At 44.6% G+C, this 17,735-nt stretch overlaps 1 long non-coding RNA gene across 1 annotated transcript in view; it reads left to right on the top strand.

Annotated features, from left to right (window-relative positions):
- The first annotated feature begins 21 nt into the window (after positions 1 to 21).
- LOC132028623 (uncharacterized) overlaps positions 22 to 17,735 on the top strand; it is a 349,757-nt gene continuing 332,043 nt past the window's right edge. Inside the window, exon 1 of the long non-coding RNA XR_009407479.1 lies at positions 22 to 181. This is a non-coding gene — a long non-coding RNA (uncharacterized LOC132028623). The remainder of the gene's footprint in view (positions 182 to 17,735) is intronic.

Here is a 17,735-nt window from a genome sequence, read left to right on the forward strand (position 1 = left end):
CTTAACCCCTGATTGCTGGGGCTGACTGTAGCTCCTCCAGAGGCCGTCGTTCTTTTACAAAAAGGGGTGGAGGTTGTTGTTGCTTTCCCCCCCCCCCCCCCCCAATGAATGGAGGGCGGCGGCGACTGCTGCAGCTGGCTCAGCTGCGCGGGCTGTACCCCCTCCCAGCCTGCGAGAGGAGGTAACGGCCACCTTCACGCCACTGCGGGCTTGGGCAGGAACCGTCAGTGTCGTTGGGGGTTGGGGGGCACTGTGGCCTCTGAATCCTGGGCCGAGTGCTGGGTGGGGAGAACTCACATAGATTTAGGGATCTCGATCTGCCGCAGGGGTGGGGGGCAGGGCGGGAGACGGGAAGACCCCCTGCAGGGGGCCTTATCTTTCTCTAGCCTAGGGGTGTTGGGGGGAGGGGTCGTGAAGCCGCGCTTACCAAAAACTAAGAAAATGTTAAATGTCCATAGCAAGGAAGGGCTTTGTGGGGGTTGCTTGAATGAATCCGATTCTTCCCTTGAGTAAGTACAGACCCCCCCCCACCCCCACTTCACCATTTCTTGGGTGTGGACAGAGACAGGGCCGAGGCCTCGTCCATCTCCAGTACCCCTTGCCCCCAGGCCAACGCTGGCTTCTCAGCTAGAGGCCGGGCTCAAGCCTCGAAGTGCCAAGTCCTACCCCCCACCCCCGCCATATCCCACTGTGATATTCTCAGCGCCTTTGCGCCTGCCGGCCTCAGGCTGCCCTGACTAGCTGCTCCCCTCTCCATCCCTTAGCGTTTCCCAACTCTCACGGGACGCAGGCCGGAGGAGCTACAGTCCAGCGAAGGCCACGCCCCTTTGGTGCAGTGGGAGTCTATTCCCATTGACCCCCATCAGCTGGCTACCCTCGGAGGGACGCGGGAACAGCCCAGAATTAGCCAGGTGGATGGGTGGAGCCGGCTGAGCAGAGGATGCTGCTGGAGTAGCCATAGGATTAAATAACAACAGGGTTCTTGAGCTGCGGAGGAAATAGAAATGGCCAAGGATCCTTTCTTTGCAGTTAATGATGCTGTGTGGGGTGGAGGCTATCGCATCAGCCCAGCTGTTGAAAAGAAAAGCCCTCGCCATTAGGCCCGGCTCGGGGAAGGGCCAGAGCCCTCACAACGGCAGCAGGCCCGGCCCTGGCAAGGAACGGAGGAGACTGTGGGGGGTGGGGGGGAGGGTGGAAAGTGGGGTGTGGTGGATGGCTTTGATGCCTGAGTAAGAGCTAGGCCAGGGCCTAAATCTCCCCTAAGTCTGTCTTGCTGGTGTTCTGGCTTGACCGCGAGGTTGTGAGCTGTCTTTTTCTTTCTACACCACTGAAGGACTGGGCTTGGCTGTTGTCAGAGGAGCCAATGAAAGGCTTCCAGTCCAGGTCTGAGGTATGGCCTTGGGCTGGAGCTGGGTCTAGGGCTCTGGGGATGGGCCATGAGGGGGTATTTTGCAAATCTGGACCAGAATTCGAGTTCACAGAGTCTCAGTTTAAAATGTCTTCTTGCTACTCAAAGGTACCTTTGCAGCATGATTTACTTACATAGATCCTGGGGGCAGAGCCCCCCTCCCACCCGCCCAGCACTGCAGTCTTAAAGCGAAAAGAAAAACTCTTTACTAGGACAGTTGTTTAGGACCGACCTTTGCTGGTCTTGAATTAAGTGTCATTCTCATTTGTCAGATGTAGAAAGAAATTGAGGGCAAGAGTCCTATACCTGCTCAATGAATGACCTAGTAAATGATTTTCCCAGATCTTTGCAACCTAGTTCTCTCTACTTTGCTACCACCCCTTCTCAGCATCACAAACACAAAACTTGTTTTTTTGTTAAGTCATTTCAGCACACTGAACAAGGGAAGTTGGAGTAGTAATTTTTGCAGCCAGTGCTCACTCTGGGACTTGCTTGAACAATTAAAAGGATGGCAGTAAATACATCCTTTCTAAACTATCAAAAGAAAGCAGGATGGTGGTGATAGTGTGTGTTTGCTGTCCTGTTTCCTTAATTTGGAGGAATTAGTCAAGAGACAGATGGGTTTCCATTCCTGGTCTTTTCTTAGCTTTCTGAAGGATGAGGTGAAGAAACCACAGCCCTGGTGATACGGTGAGAGGATGGAGGAGCCTCCAGTCCTGGGCTTGGCAGAGCCTCTGATTTGTAAGTGGAGTGTGATTCAGAGTGTCTGGGAGGTAAATAAGGATTATATTCTGCCTCTCCTTGGAACCTAAAGAGAGGTTTGGGGCAGATGTTACAAGAAATGTGTTCATTCATTCATTCATTCATGCATTTGCATATTATTCTGAGTAGGAGTCTGCCCTGACTCTGGGGACTCAGTGGTAAGAGACAGACAGTGTTCCCTGCCCTTGTGAAGCTCACAATCTTGAGGAGACAGGCAGACTGAGCAATTTGAGGCTGTGATAAGTTTTGGGAGAGGGACTGTGTTGAGACCTGAAATCTGAGAAGCGGTGAGCCTGAGGGAGGAGATAAGTTGGTCTGAGGGAGCCTGGTGGAAGCCCTGTGTGGGAAAGACCTGACGTGGAAGGGCAGACAGTAGGCCTCTGCGGCCACAGCTTGGCAAACAAGGTGGAAGTTGGCCTGGTGAGGAGTTCATATACTATCCTCTTAAGGCTTTTAAGCAGCATCATGGCACATTCTGTTTTGTGTTCTAAACCTCTGAGCAGCCCAGAGGCCAGTGGCTAGGGGTGAGGGGACAAAGTGAAAGGTGACAGGGGAATGCACGATGTTTGGTCCTGGTAGGCTGAAGGTGCCAAATTTGTTCTTTTGGATTGGGTGGCCAGTAGGCCTTGCATTTTTTTCTCTTCTACTTCATCTGACTTTGTTTACTCCTAAGGGACTGTCTCCTGCCCAGGTATAACTTTTCTGTTAGAGGCAGATCCTAAGGGCCCTGCGTTCTTGCTTGTGCTAATTACAGTCCTCTCACCCCCACGTCAATGTAAACATTTTCAACCCTACCAGATCATGGCCAGGGGAGGAGAGTGGCTTCACTTCTGGGCTTGGCCCTCTTATTAAGCCCCTGGCCTTGCCAAGACCTGGAAGTTGAGTTAGTGGGAGTTAGGAGAGGCAGGAATTCCAATTCAATGACTGACATTCATGGAGCACTTGCTATGTACCATGCCTGTGCTCAGCATGTTTTCATATGTACTGTTGCTTTAAAAAACTGTATTCTGGGTCTTACCCTCCTTGTTTGTCAGATAAGAGGTCAGAGGCTATGTTTTAACTATTTAATTCCACCAAAAATTATTATGCACTTCCTGTGAGTCAGGCACAGTGCCAGGTGTTGGGGTTATAGTGATAAAAGAGACAGACACAATTTTTGCCTTTATAGAGCTCTCAGTCAGTGGTAAGGGGGCCAGGGCAGGGTGGGGGGTGAGGTGTGCTTTCCCCTATAATCTTCCATCAGTGCCCTCATTCATTTCTATATTCACTTGACATTTCTCAGCCTTATTGTGTGTACTAAGCACTGGAAACCAAGCCCCTTAACCCAAATAGATTACCTGCTTCCCCTGTAGTCAAGTAAGGGACAGAGACATTAAACAAACAATTGATGGAAGACTGATTTAATTACAGTTAACATCAGCAATAGAGAGTGCAGAGAGCAAAGTAGAGGGACAGAGCCTAGGGGCTTTGGAGAAGTTTTCCTGCAGCTCAGATCTGCAGAATGCAGTCTCTGTCAAGCTGGGCTCAGTGGCAGAAGGCTCAGACACAGGAAGAAGTCTCAAGGACTGTTAGAGTAACTGAAGATAGGTTGGGGTACCCTAGTCCTTAAGGAAGGGATGGTATGTCAGGCCTGAGTTAGAGCCCTGCTCTGGCCCTAGCTCCTAGGCTTTCTGGCTCAGTGTGTTCATTTGTTTCAGTTTTGAAGGCTCAAGACCTTGAAAGACAGATGTGCAGATACTGAGCACAGACTGCTGAGGTTCAGTCCTACCCGTACAAGCCTTGAACAAGTGATCCAAACTTCATGTATCTCAGTTTCCCCCTCTGTAATATGAAAACTAATAGTAGTGCTTACCACAGAGGGTTGAGGGGAACTTGAATGGAAAAATGTACATAAAGCCCTTAGAACAGCGTCTGGCAAATTGTAAACGCCAAATATGCATTTAGGTATTATTCAACATACTCGGCCATTTTGGTGCAAGGAATGAGTTAGAATTTTCTTTTTCTTAAAGATTTATTTATTTATTTATTTATTTATTTGACAGACAGAGATTACAAGTAGGCAGAGAGGCAGGCAGAGAGAGGGGAGGAAGCAGGCTCCCCGCTGAGCAGAGAGCCCAATGTGGGACTCCATCCCAGGACCTTGGGATCATGACCTGAGCTGAAGGCAGAGGCTTTAGCTCCCTGAGCCACCCAGGCGCCCCATGAGTTAGAATTTTAAGAGGAGTCCATTTCATGGGGATGTATCAAAACCTCAGAAAGAGAAAAATAATCTAAACTGTGCACAATGTTTTAATTGTTAATAAACAGTTAAAACAGTAATACTGTGGCTGTCATCACTGACTTAACTAGTACAGTTTTGCAGAACAAAATTATGGTATTTTCAGCTGTGTGGCTCGGTATCTTAAATAGTTCACCCAGGAGTTGCTTTTAATCATAGCCAAAATTGATGCTTGAACTTCCATGGTAGCACATGTGTGATATAATGCTGAATGTATGCTGCATGATGATTCTGTTCTATTAAGCACTTGGTGACTTTGCATAATTCTTAATCTCTTCAAGCCTCCATTGTAAAAAAGGGGATGATGGCACAATATCTGCTTCAGAGAGTTGTGAGCACTAAAGGTGATGTGTTTCAAGTAACTTAGCTCAGAACCAAGTGCATAGAGATCTTTGTGGTCCTTGATAATAATAAACCTGTGTGACAGGATTATTTTAAGATTTTAAGTTGGTTGTGATAATACAGGTCTCTGGTTTCCTTTGCCCCATTTTTCCTACAGGACCCTTGATTTTCACTGTTTGCTGAGCAGGGCAATAGAATTGTATGAGAAAAAAAGCATTCCAGAAGACCTCACGTAATCCAAGAACAATTTCCTCATAGGTATGAATGTGAAGTCAGATTTGCATGCTATCAGTTTTGGCTACGGAGTCAAGATTTTTGTGAATATACTTCTGTGGCACAAGAATATATTCTTGTGAATATATTTCAGATTTGCCATAGTTCAAAGTCACATAAAATGCAAGCACACTGTTCATTTCAGGTGTGGGAGCTAAATCAAAAGCAACTTTTGAGAGTAATGAACAGAAAGAGAAGGGAAAAAATGTCCAAGAATAGCCCCCTTGGTCCTTGCTTGCAAATCACAGAAATTCCCTAGTAACATTGAAAAATCAGGTGATAGAGTAGTTAGCAACTTCTGGCTTTAGGAATAAACAGACTTAGACTTTGTCCAAAGTAATTGGACACTTAATTATTGATGGATCTCAGGTGAGATCCTTTACACCCTCAATCATATCTATATAACGGGCATGATGATTCATTCTTACTCTGTACAGTGGTTCACGTAAATACCTCATAAATGCTTCAGTCCCTCATATAACAGAATGGGCACCCTGGGAAAACACAGGGACAAGGAATGAATGTCTAGACTTGGGGGTTCAGCAACTTTCTGAAGGTCCCTCTTGCTTCAGGAGAGCAATAGGGACTGTGTCCTTCTTTCTGAATGACAGTTGTGCTTCTGGCCACCTTTTCTTCCCTGACATCCATTGATGCCACTTCATTGGTCATTTATTCGTTTTCTCATCATTCAACCAATATTTAAACACTTTCCAAGTCCCAGGTGCCATGCCAGTTCCTGAGAATACAAGAGTAAAGAAATTTTAGGAATCCGCTGTTCTAATACAGCTTAGCCTATCTAATGGGGGGTGGGGGGGCACAGATAATCAAAAGTAAACACCAAATAATAATAATTTTAGATGTTGGTTAAATCTACAAAAGTAATAACAAAGGGATGTGACTATGGTTGGGGGATGGAGCTGGCCCCTTTAGGGAGGATGGGGAAAGCCTCTCTGGGCAGTCTGAAGGCTGAGGAGCTAGAGTCATGGAAATGCCTAGGAAGGAGGGCGGCTTGAGTACAGACACTAGGGCAAGCGAGAACGGATGTGTTTCAGGAACACTGACACCTTGGGCCCAAGGCTGGAGTTGCTCATCTCTGCTTTAGGACATTCTGGCTTCCTCCAGCTGATTTGCATCATATTGGGGCTGGCCCAGGCGATGGACTCTGGAGTACACAGCCAAATGCACCAGCCTCAGGCCCTGGGGGAGAATTTACAACCATCCTGAGCCTGTTTACCACCTGCCAAGGAGTCCTTGGAAGGCATAGGCTCTTTCTCAAAACCACTTTTTACGGAGCTGTGTACAAAGCAATTCAACCAGATAGGATTTTTTTTCCTTAAGTAATCTTTTTTTTAAAGTATAGCATATTAATTAAACACATGAAATTGCCGATATTCAGCCATTCTCACGTACAAAGACGGCAATTTTATGCAATTCAACATAAATTTCATGTGATTCAGCATTGCATAAATCAAGTGTACAACTCAGTGAAATTTTCCCAAAATGAACACAACTATGGAATTAGTGGACAGGTCAAGAAAGAAAACACTACAGTGTTCTGGAAGCCACATTCATGCTCTTCCCATCCCCAACCACCACCATACCCCACCTCTACCCACAATAGTAATCACTATCTTGACTTTTAGGATGATCTTTCTATAAATGGAATTGTATAGGAGATAACCTTTTTTTGTGTAAGATTCTTCCATGTGGTTGATTATAGTTAGTTTCTTTTTCATTGCTGTCTACTATTTTGCTCCATAATTGCACTGCAGTATATTTATTCATACTACTTTGGATGAATATATATATTGTGTCCAGTGTTTACTTTTTTTTTAAGATTTCATATTATTTTTTGACACAAAGAGCACAAGCTGGGGATAGGGGCAGAGGGAGAGGGACAAGCAGACTCTCCGGTGAGCCCAGGCCCTGCGTGGGAGTTGATCCCAGGGCTCGATTCCAGGACCCTGATATCATGACCTGAGCTGAAGTCAGATGCTTAACTGACTAAGCCAGCCAGGTGCCCCTCCAGTGTTTACTTTTAAAAATGCTCTTTCTTGGGACACCTGGGTGGCTCAGTTGATTAAACCACTGCCTTCGCCTCGGGTCTGATCCAAGGGTCCTGGGATTGAGTCCCACATTGGGCTCCTCGCTCAGCAGGGAGCCTGCTTCTCTCTCTGCCTCTGCCTGCCACTCTGCCTGCTTGTGCTCTCTCTCACTCTCTCTGACAAATAAATAAAATCTTAAAAAAAAAAGAATGCTCTTTCTTGGGGGACCTGGCTGGCTCAGTGGGCAAAGCATGTGACTCTTAACCTTTTGGTCCTGAGTTTGAACCTCACTTTGGGCGTGGAGTGTACACAAAGAGAATAAATAAATAAATAATTTTTAAAAAAGAATACTGCTGGCTCAGTTGGTGGAGCATGTGACTCATGATCTTGGGGGTGTGAGCTTGAGCCCCATGTTGGATATAGAGATGACTTAAAATCTTAAAAGAATGTTGCTTCTGTTAATAATTCTGTACATGACTTTTGTTGAACACGTTTGTGTATCTGTGGATATACACTGAGGACTGGTTTGGCTTCAGTGAGTACTCCCAATTATCTCATGTGGTTGTAGTAATTCACACTCTGTACTGCTTTGTTGTTTCCTTGCTGCCTAGCTCTTGGGCCAGGTTCTATGCAAAGAATGAATGGAGGGAAGGGGCACCTGGGTGGCACAGTTTGTTAAGAGTCTGACTCTTGGTTTCTGCTCAGGTTGTGATCTCAGGGCTGTGCGATTGAGCCCCAGATGGGGCTTTGTTCTCAGCACAGAGTCTGCTTGAGTTTCTCTTTCCCCCTGTCCCTCCCCCTCCTGCTCTCACGCAAGCACTCTCTCTCTCTCCCTAAAATAAATAAATCTTAAAAAAAAAAAAAAGAATGAATAGAGGGGAGATAATCATGACATAATTCGTGGAATGAGTCTCAATTTGTGTAGTGATTAAAAGCACAAGTGGGTTCAGTTGTTACTCAGCGCCTCTCTTTACCTCCCATCTCTGTGACCTTGGGCAAGTTACCCAATATCACTTCATCTGTAAAATTGGTTAAGCATAGTAGTTCTTATCTCACAGAGTCTTTTACCCATTCCTTTACTTGAGAAACATTTGTGGAATGCCTCCTGTGTGCTGCTCTGTTCTGGACACTGAGAATTCAGGGGTGAACAGGACAGATGAGGCTTTGGTCATGGGATATATGTTCTAGTTAGAGGAGGCAGATAATGATGAAGCAGATAATTAAGATAATTTCAGATAGTGATACAAGCTATAGAGGCAGTAAAATAGGGTGCTCTGACCAAGCGATGGGGGAAGGGTCGTAGGGGAGTCAGGGTGGTAGTGACTGAGATGGGACCCGGATTACCAGAAAAAGGCAGTGGTGGGTGGCTCTGAGGGAAGAGCACTCTGTGCAGAGGGGTCAGCTGTGCCAAGGCCATGAGGTAGGAACAAGTTTGGTGTACGTGAGTTGCAGAAAGAAGGTTGATCCTGCTGGAGCTAACTGACTGATGGGTGAGCTGCTTGGAATACAGCAACGGAAGTAGGCAGGGGCTAGGTGGTACAGGGCCTTGAAGGCTAAGGAGTTTGTGTTTTATTTTACTGTTTTTTAATTTTTAAATTATTTTTTTAAAGACTTATTTGAGAGAGAGAGAGAGAGAGAGAGAGAGTAAGTGGTCGGTGGAGGGAGGGACAGAGAAAGAGAGAGAGAGAGGGAGAGGGGATCCCAACCAGAATCTCTGCTGAGCACAGAGCCCAACATGGGGCTTGATAGTAAGGATTCTAAGATCCTGATCAAGCCGAAATCAAGAGTTGGAGGCTTAATCAACTGAGCCACAGCAGGTGCCCCCTCCCCTTTTAAAGGTTTTGTTTCTTTATTTATTTTTAAAAGGATTTTATTTATTTATTTGACAGAGATCACAAGTAGGCAGGGGTGGGGGGTGGGGGGTGGGTAGCAGGCTCCCTGCCAAGCAGAGAGCCCAATGTGGGGCTCGATCCCAGGGCCCTGGGATCATGACCCAAGCCTAAGGCAGAGGCTTTAACCCACTGAGCCACCCAGGCGCCCCATAAGGTTTTACTTTTAAGTAATCTCTGCACCCGAGATGGGGCTCAAACTCACAACACCAAGATTGAGTTCCACACTCTGCTAAGTCATGGCTCTCCACATTTTATATTAGTAACAGTGGAAATCATTGAAGAGTCTTTTTTTTTTTAATTTTTAAAAATTTTTTAATTTTTTAAAAAGATTTTATTTATTATTTACAGAGATCCCAAGTAGTCAGAGAGGCAGGCGGGGCGGGGGTGGGGGAAGCAGGCTCCCTGCTGAGCAGAGAGCCTGATTTGGGGCTTGATCCCAAACCCCTGAGATCATGACCTGAGCTGAAGGCAGAAGTTTAACCACTGAGCCACCCAGGTGCCTCTCATTGAAGAGTCTTAAGCAGGAGACCACCATGAGCTAATTTACTTGAAGATTAAAAGAGATTTTTTATACATACACAGGTGTGTGTGTGTGTGTGTGTGTGTGTGTGTGTGTGTGTGTGTGTGTATGTATGTATGTATGTATATTTATTTAGCACAGAGCCTGGCATAGAATGATATTTAGTTAAGTATTAGTAGCTGCTACTGCTATTATTATTACTGATACTCTTAAAGAATCTAAAAATTTTCATCCTGTGAGGATCAGGAAGCCAATGCATAGAGCCATTACCATCCATGTATAAAGTCAATCAAATGAGGGAACAGGATTGTAAATTTTATTAATCTAAGGAAATGCTTTCCGTTGTCCCTTCCGCAAATGGGAATTTTAAGAGAGAGGATTTTTCTGTGGTTAGCAATTGTCTGAAGCCAACCAAACTCAGCTCCTTCAGCCCCATTTTGCCAAAATGCCCAGAGTTCAGTCATTTGGATTCCCCTGGCTGTGGCCCTGTCCACCATTTAGGGCCCTTGGAAAGGCTTCATGGTTGATCGCTAATCCTTCTGCCATTGCGCTGAGTCTGATGGGTCAAGAATGGGAAGGCGTTTCCTGTCCTTCACCTTGAGTGTCCATCAGGTTTACCAAGATGCCGTCCACTGCCTTGGCTTGGAGGCTTTCCTACTATGTTCTTGGCATATGAACAGCCCAGGGAATGTTTTTATGCTCAGGAAACACTTTTGAAGGTAGCTGTGCTTAATTTTCTCTAACACAGAGAAATGGCAAGTAAGTAATCTGTGAATGAATGAATGCAAATTGTGTGATGAAACTGGGGAAAGCTTCTTAGGGTGTTCCATACCGTAAGTAACAAGAAACACTTGTTTCTGGGCAAAGTGCCTTTCTCTTAGTGAGGATGTTTTCATTCCTTTATTTGTCAGTATTGCTTAAGCTTCTGCTAGGCACTGGGTGCCAGGCACTGCACAGATGTGAGTATGAAGAGTGCCGTTCTTACCCTTAGAGAGCTTCCAGTCTAGGGAGACATACAGTCATCAAAAACTGCACCAATATGAATACAAAGTGACACCAGTGATCAGTGCTCTTCGGGAGAGGTATCAATGCCCTGAATGTATATAATGAAGGCTGGGGCTTTGGGAAAGTTCCTCTAGTATCTAGTGATACCTGAGCTCAGCCCAAAAGGATGTCTGGTGATAAGTGGGTTTGGAGGGTGGAGTGAGAAGTCTTCCAGGCCGAGAACAGCACACACAAAGGTCCTGAGATGGGAGGGAGCCAGCATGGTGAACCCGAGGATGTAAGAGAAAGCCACTGTGACTGAAGGATTGACAATCCAGTGGATTCTGGGCCTGGAAACAGCTAGAGATAGGGGAGAGGGGACAGATCATAGAAGTCGTTGGAGGTTCTGTTAGGATGTGCAGTTTTATCCTTCTTAAGGACCACGGGATGCTATTAAAAGTCTTAAAGCTATGGATGTATGTGTGTGAATGTGTGTGTTAGGGACTATGTCATTCTGTCCTAGAGGTGATAAAACGGAGCCCAGTTTTTCCCAGTTCCAGAATGTCACACTATCCTTGTGATTTCCTTACAGTCCGGCCACATATTTGCAAATAATTCCTTTATCAAACTCTCCTCGGATGACCACATTTATTCTGTTTGACTTTATGGGGAAATCACATTGGCTGAATGAAGCGGGAGGAAACTTTAGCAGTTACTTAAACTCACTCCCTTGTTTTACTTGTAACAAGCACATATTACTGGATTTGGGTTTCTAGCCAGCCTGCCAAGGTTTGTCTTTTTAGGGCAGAGCAGTTTGCATGTGTTTGTATGAGAAATGAAAATTACTGAATTAGATTTCTTTCTGTCTTATTTTGTCCTATTTGTCATTTGTATGTATGTGTTGAGATTACTTTCTAGAGCAGTTTTAGATGTTTTTAAAAAGATTTTATTTATTTGATAGAGAGCAAGAGTGAGGGAGAGGGCATGAGCAGGGAAGGAAGGGACAGAGGGGCAGAGGGAGAGGGAGAAAGCAGACTTCTCAAAGAGCAGGGAGCCTGATGTGGAGCTTGATCCCAGGACCCTGGGATCATGACCTGAGCTGAAGGTGGATGTTTAACTGATGGTGCCATCCAGGCCCCCTGAGCGATTTTAGATTTATAACAAAGATGAGGGCCGCCAGTTAAGCATCTGCCTTAGGCTCAGGTCATGATCCCAGGGTCCCGGGATTGAGGCCCTCCTTCTCCTTCCCACAGGTGCTATCTCTGTCTCTGTCTCTCTCAAATAAATAAATAAAATCTTAAAAAAAAAAAAAAAAGAATTATAACAACAACGAGAGGAAAGTACAGAGATTTCCCATATACCCCCTATCCCAATACCTGCCTAGCCTCCCCTAGGTGCTGGTTTTTATTTCCACTTTTCTTTCTACTTTCTCATCCTGTGGACTGAGGTTTGGTTGGTTGGTTGGTTGGTTGTTTTGGTGGGGTTTTTTTGTTTGTTTGTTTGTTTTTCCCCCAGTCATTCCAATCTTTCCTGTTGATTGCCATGGAAGTACAGTCTCTCTATCCTTTTAGTGTATCCCCTAGATATTTAAAAATTAATCACAGTTTTTACCCTCTTAAACAATTTAATACAAGGACCTTAATTTTTTTTTTTTTTAAGATTTTATTTATTTGACAGAAAGACAGCAAGAGAGGGAATACAAGCAGGGGGTGTGTGGGAAAGGGAGAAGCATGTTTCCCGAGGAGCAGGGAGCCCTATGTCGGGCTCCATGCCAGGACTCTGGAATCATGACCTGAGCCTAAGACAGACACTTAATGACTGAGCCCCCCAGGTGCTCCCAAGGACCTTAAATTAACTTAAATCCGTAAGTCTCTACCTACATCCCCCTTTATATTCTGCTCTAGTTGAGTGTTTTTATTCTATCTTTCTTTAATTTTTAATTTTTTTTTTTCAAGAGAGATGAGACATTGTTGTTTCTTTATATGGTCAAATTATTGTTCATTGGTGGTTTACAGAACCACTAATCTCTTTATTCACTGTTCCTTCTTATAAAAGCATCTCTCTGAGATTGCTTTCCTTCTGCCTGAAGTCATCCTTTAGGACTTCCTTCAGTGTCTGTTGGTAGTAAATTACCTCAGTTTCCATTGGTTTGAAATTTACTTTCTTTCACCCTCATATTTAAATTCTTTTTTTTTTTTAAGATTTTATTTATTTATCAGAGAGAGAGGGAGAGAGAGCAAGCACAGGCAGACAGAATGGCAGGCAGAGGCAGAAGCAGGCTCCCTGCCGAGCAAGGAGCCCGATGTGGGACTCCATCCCAGGATGCCAGGATCATGACCTCAGCCAAAGGCAGCTGCTTAACCAACTGAGCCACCCAGGCGTCCCTCATATTTAAATTCTTGAAAAAAATTCTGAAACAACAGTTATTTTGACTCAGGACATTGAGATAAGCTTCTGGTTCCATTGTGGCTTTGGAGAAGTCTATGGTCAGTCTAACGTTCGTTTCTTTGTTATTGATCTTTATTTGTCCCAGGCCTTTGCAGTTTCACTATGATGTAAGTAGTTGTGAATATGTTTTTCTTCATCCTTTCTTGGGACTTCTGAATCCAGAGTTTGCTGTCTTACAACATTTTGGAAAAATTCTCAGCATGGCCAGCACCAGTGTGAAGCTAATGAGGTGCCTAGGGCACTAAATTTAAGGAGATCCTCACTCTTGAGCTTGTGTAAATACAGAATTGGCCCTGAGAATGAGTGTCTAAAATACATTTTAAGCCCCAGGTTCACTCTAGTCCTGGTCCTGACTCTACAAACACTCCTATTTCTTATTCTTTCCTTCATTTTCTTTGTTAAAAACAATTAAACATATATTAGACCATTTTACTCTATCCTCCGATGTCACATATGTAGTTCTTTGTATTCTTCATCCCTCTGTATCTTTCATTTTTTAGATTTCTTCAGATCCATTTTTTAGTAAATTAACTCTGCCTTTAAGAGTATCTAAACTGAGGGTGCCTGGGTGGCTCAGTGGGTTAAAGCCTCTGTCTTCAGCTCAGGTCATGATCTCAGGGTCCTGGGATGGAGCCCCACATCGGGCTCTGTGCTCAGTTGGGAGCCTGATTCCCCCTCTCTCTCTGCCTGCCTCTCTGCCTACTTGTGACCTCTCTCTCTCTCTGTCAAATAAATAAATAAAATCTTTAAAATAAAAAAGTATCTAATCTGCTATTTAATTCACCCTAGTTTTAATTTTTTTTTTTTTAAATTGGCTTGGATACTTTTTTAGTCTTTTACCCTTGGCTCATATGTTTAAGGCTCACATTTATTTTTTGAAATATGGGCAACTGAATGGGTCAGTCGATGAGGCATCCAAGTCTTGATTTTAGCTGAGCTCAGGGTCATGAGATTGAGTCCAGATCAAGCTCTGTGCTGAATATGGAGCCTGCTTAAGAGACTCTCTCTCTCCTGGGCAGTCCTGTCAGGACCCCTCTCACTCTTGAGAGCTTTTTCTGTATCTTCACTTGGTAAACTTATGTCATTTTAGTCACCCCACCCCCAAAAATCTTTCTCTCTCTCTGCTCCTCCCCGCCTTGCACCCCCCCTTCCTCTCTTAAAAAAAAAAAAAGAAAGAAAGAAAGAAAGAGGGAAAGATACATACTTACTCGTTTTTTGTACTTATTAATTTCTATGTCATATTTTTATGGATATGATTATTCAGGTTTGTTCCTGCTGATTCTCACTTATGGTATCTTGTTTTCTTTTGTGTTTTGTGGTTTTTAGGTTTAGCCCCCGTTTCTTAGGATTTTATGGGCATTCTTGAATGCATTGCTTGAAATTGTAGTCCTTTAGAGAGATTTTATATTTGTTTTACCATTCCTGAGGTACCTAGCTCTGTTGTCTTTTGGGATCCATTGGAAGTTCCTTGATTGGCTCTGTGGGAGGAAAAAGGGCAGAGTAAAAGATGATTCCATATTTTTGAGTGACCAGATAGTGCTTTTAGGGATAGGAAAGTTGGGAAGAGAGCCGAGTTTATTTTTGTTTTGTGCCTCAGTTTCCTCATGAATAAAGCAAGGTGGTTGGGCTGACCTACAAAGATTTTGTGGTTTTAGACCCCTTGAGGTTTCAGGATTGGCCAAAGAATTCAGGCATAATGGAATTTGGAGCTGGGATCTGGATGACAGTTCAGGTTTCAGTGTATGGATGTGTTAACCTGAGAAGGCCATTGGGAAGGGGAGGGATGATAGTTTAGGCCATGGAAGTGGATTAATAGAGGAGGATGGAATCAGGCTCCCTGCTCAGCGGGGAGTCTGCTCCTTCCTCTATGCCTCATCCTGCTCTCATGCTCTCTCTCACTCTAACAAATAAATAAATAAAATCTTAACTAACTAACTAACTAAAGACCTTATCTCCAGGGGCGCCTGGGTGACTTAGTTGAGTGTCTGACTCTTGATTTCAGCTCAGGTCACGATCCTCAGGGTCGTGAGATCAGCTCTCCATCAGGCTCTGCATTCAGCACAGACTCTGCTTGACATCCTCCCCTCCCTTGCTTGTGCTCACTCACTTTCTCTCTCTCTCTCGCTCTCTCTTTCTCTCTCTCTCTCGCTCTCTCCCTCAAATAAATAAATAAATAAATAAAATGTTTATAAGACCCTATCTTGGGGCGCCTGAGAGGCTCAGTCGGTTAAGTATCTGCCCTCTGCTTAAGTCATGATCCAGGGGTCCTGGGATGGAGTCCTCATTGGGTCTCTGCTCAGAGGGGAACATGTTCCCCCCGACACACACTTGTGTGCTCGCTCTCTCTGTGTCTAATAAATAAATAAAATCCTTATAAAACCCTATCTCCAAATGCAGTCACATTCTGATGTGCAGGGGTTAGGACTATAACATGGATTTTGGAGGGATGCATTTAAGCTCACAACAGAGGGCAAGAATCAGGGGCAGAGGAGAGAAACTAAAGGAGGAGAAAGGTGCTAGGAGAGAGGTAGTGAGGAACAAGAAGTGGGGAAGGGCATCTGGATTCACAGTGGGAGCACCTGAGGACTGACTACCTGTCCAGAAGCATTTTCACCAGGGATTTGGAAATCAGGCTTTGAGGGTTTGAGGCAGAGACCAGCATGGCAAGAGAGTAGAGGCAAGGCCAAGCAGAAAGCTTTTGGTTTCAATTCTAGACACACTAGATATTCTACTGTATATTTATTGAATGAATGAATGAATTTTCTTTCCTCCTTCCTCTGATATTTCATGGTCCTAGGACTTACTGAGGTGAGGCTGCATTCCAGGACCTTGGCTCTGAGCTTATTCTTTGATGTGGCTGGGTCTTGAGGACAAAGCAGGGGGAATAGAACATCCTTTCTCTGAGGGAGGGAGAGAGAGAGAGAGAGTGAATTGAGTGAAACAAATCAAACTGCATTATCAGTAAACTTCCATATCACAAGGAAGAGAACAGGGTGACGTGAGGTTGGAAAGGCCTTGGGGGTTATTTTGCAATTTTCCTGCCTGCCCTTAAGAAGTGAAGAGGTTGTTCATTCATTCATTGAAAAAATTTTAATTAAGCACCTATTCTGAATCGGGCACTGTGTTAGGCAAGAGGGAGATATCAGTAAAGCAAGTATCAGAGATTTATTGACGCTTATATAATCCCATATTCTTGTTAAGCACTTGGTATACCTCCTGCCTTCGAGGACAGTGTAACACAGGGACTATAATTGTTGTATTTACTTTTTTTTTTTTTTTTAACAGATAGGGGAATGGGCTAACTGAAGCTTAAAACTGGGTCATAGAGTTCTATGTAAACAACTTGGATACATCCCAGGGGCAACTTTTTACAGCCCTAGTTTTCACCCAGGGTATGGTAAGGGGCTGGCTTTGGGTCCTGCATGAGTCAGGCTGAGCTGTGGATAAGCAATCAAAGTTCCTGCTATTCCATCCTGTCCTTGGCCTGAGCAAGGACACAGTGTAAAGGGACGGATGTCGGCTAGGATAATAATGCCGAGTCACTGCTGATGAAAGCCCTGTGTGTTCACCATCCGCCAGCCACCACCTGAAGTCTGTCTCAGCTACTGTCCTTACAGTTACACTCACATCCCTCTCAGCCCCACTGAAAACAGCTGGGATTATATCTCATGAACCAAAAACACATTTCCTTCCTTCTCTGGAGCTACCTCAGGACTACCTGAGAACACAGCCAGATTCTGAAATCTTACTTCCCGATGCCTGGGATTCCCCCTCCAGTTCCAGATAAAGGGAGCAACATGGGTTCTGTGAACTCTTTTCGAGTGGGATCATGAGGAAACCATCCATTGACCTCTTTCTATTTTAAAGTGAAGAGGAAGGTGGTCACACCACCAACCAGTGAGTCAGTGGGCATTCGGGACTGAAAGCTATATTTGGGTGGAGACTTGGGAGGTAAGACCAAATTTGATGAATCACCCCCAATCTAGTCTCATTTGGCAATCGGAAGCCTGAAGACTTAAGGAGTACACAGAAATATATATACAAGGATGTTCATCATGTTGTTGTAGTAGTAATATCCTGCATGCCCATGTGTAGGGGATTGATGAAATCAACTTCGGTCACTTTTTATAAAAGAAATGTAAGGGGCACCTAGGTGACACAGTCTGTTAGGCATCCAGTCTGTGGTTTCGGCTGTTTTTGTTTTTGTTTTTGTTTTTAAGATTTTATTTATTTATTTGACAGAGATCACAAGTAGGCAGAGAGGCAGGCAGAGAGAGAGAGGAAGAAGCAGGCTCCCACTGAGCAGAGAGCCCAACGTAGGGCTCAATCCCAGGACCCTGGGACCATGACCCGAGCCGAAGGCAGAGGCTTTAACCCATTGAGCCACCCAGGCGCCCCTCAGCTCTTTGTAATCTGGTAGTGGTGGGATTGAGCTCCACATCCGGCTCTGCACATAGCACCGAGTCTTCTTTAGATTCTTTTTCCCTCCTCTTCTGCTCCTCCCCACTCACACACTCTTTCTTAAATAAAGAAAGAAAATCTTAAAAAAAAAAAAAAAATCTAAGTTGCCATTGTACAGTGTGTGGTGAACCTATCAGGTATGGGTAGAGAAAGGTATTCCAGACCAATTATTATTAAGTGAAGAAAGCCACAGAAAAGCTTATGTGTATATACATTTCTATAGCCATGTTTTCTGGAAATACACATGAGAAACTGCTAACCAGTTTCTTCTAAAGAGTAGGAATGAAGTTTGGGTGAGGAGTGAGACTTTTGCTTTATACTC

Source organism: Mustela nigripes, chromosome 12 (genome assembly GCF_022355385.1).
Source record: "Mustela nigripes isolate SB6536 chromosome 12, MUSNIG.SB6536, whole genome shotgun sequence".
Classification (NCBI taxonomy): Eukaryota; Metazoa; Chordata; class Mammalia; order Carnivora; family Mustelidae; genus Mustela; species Mustela nigripes.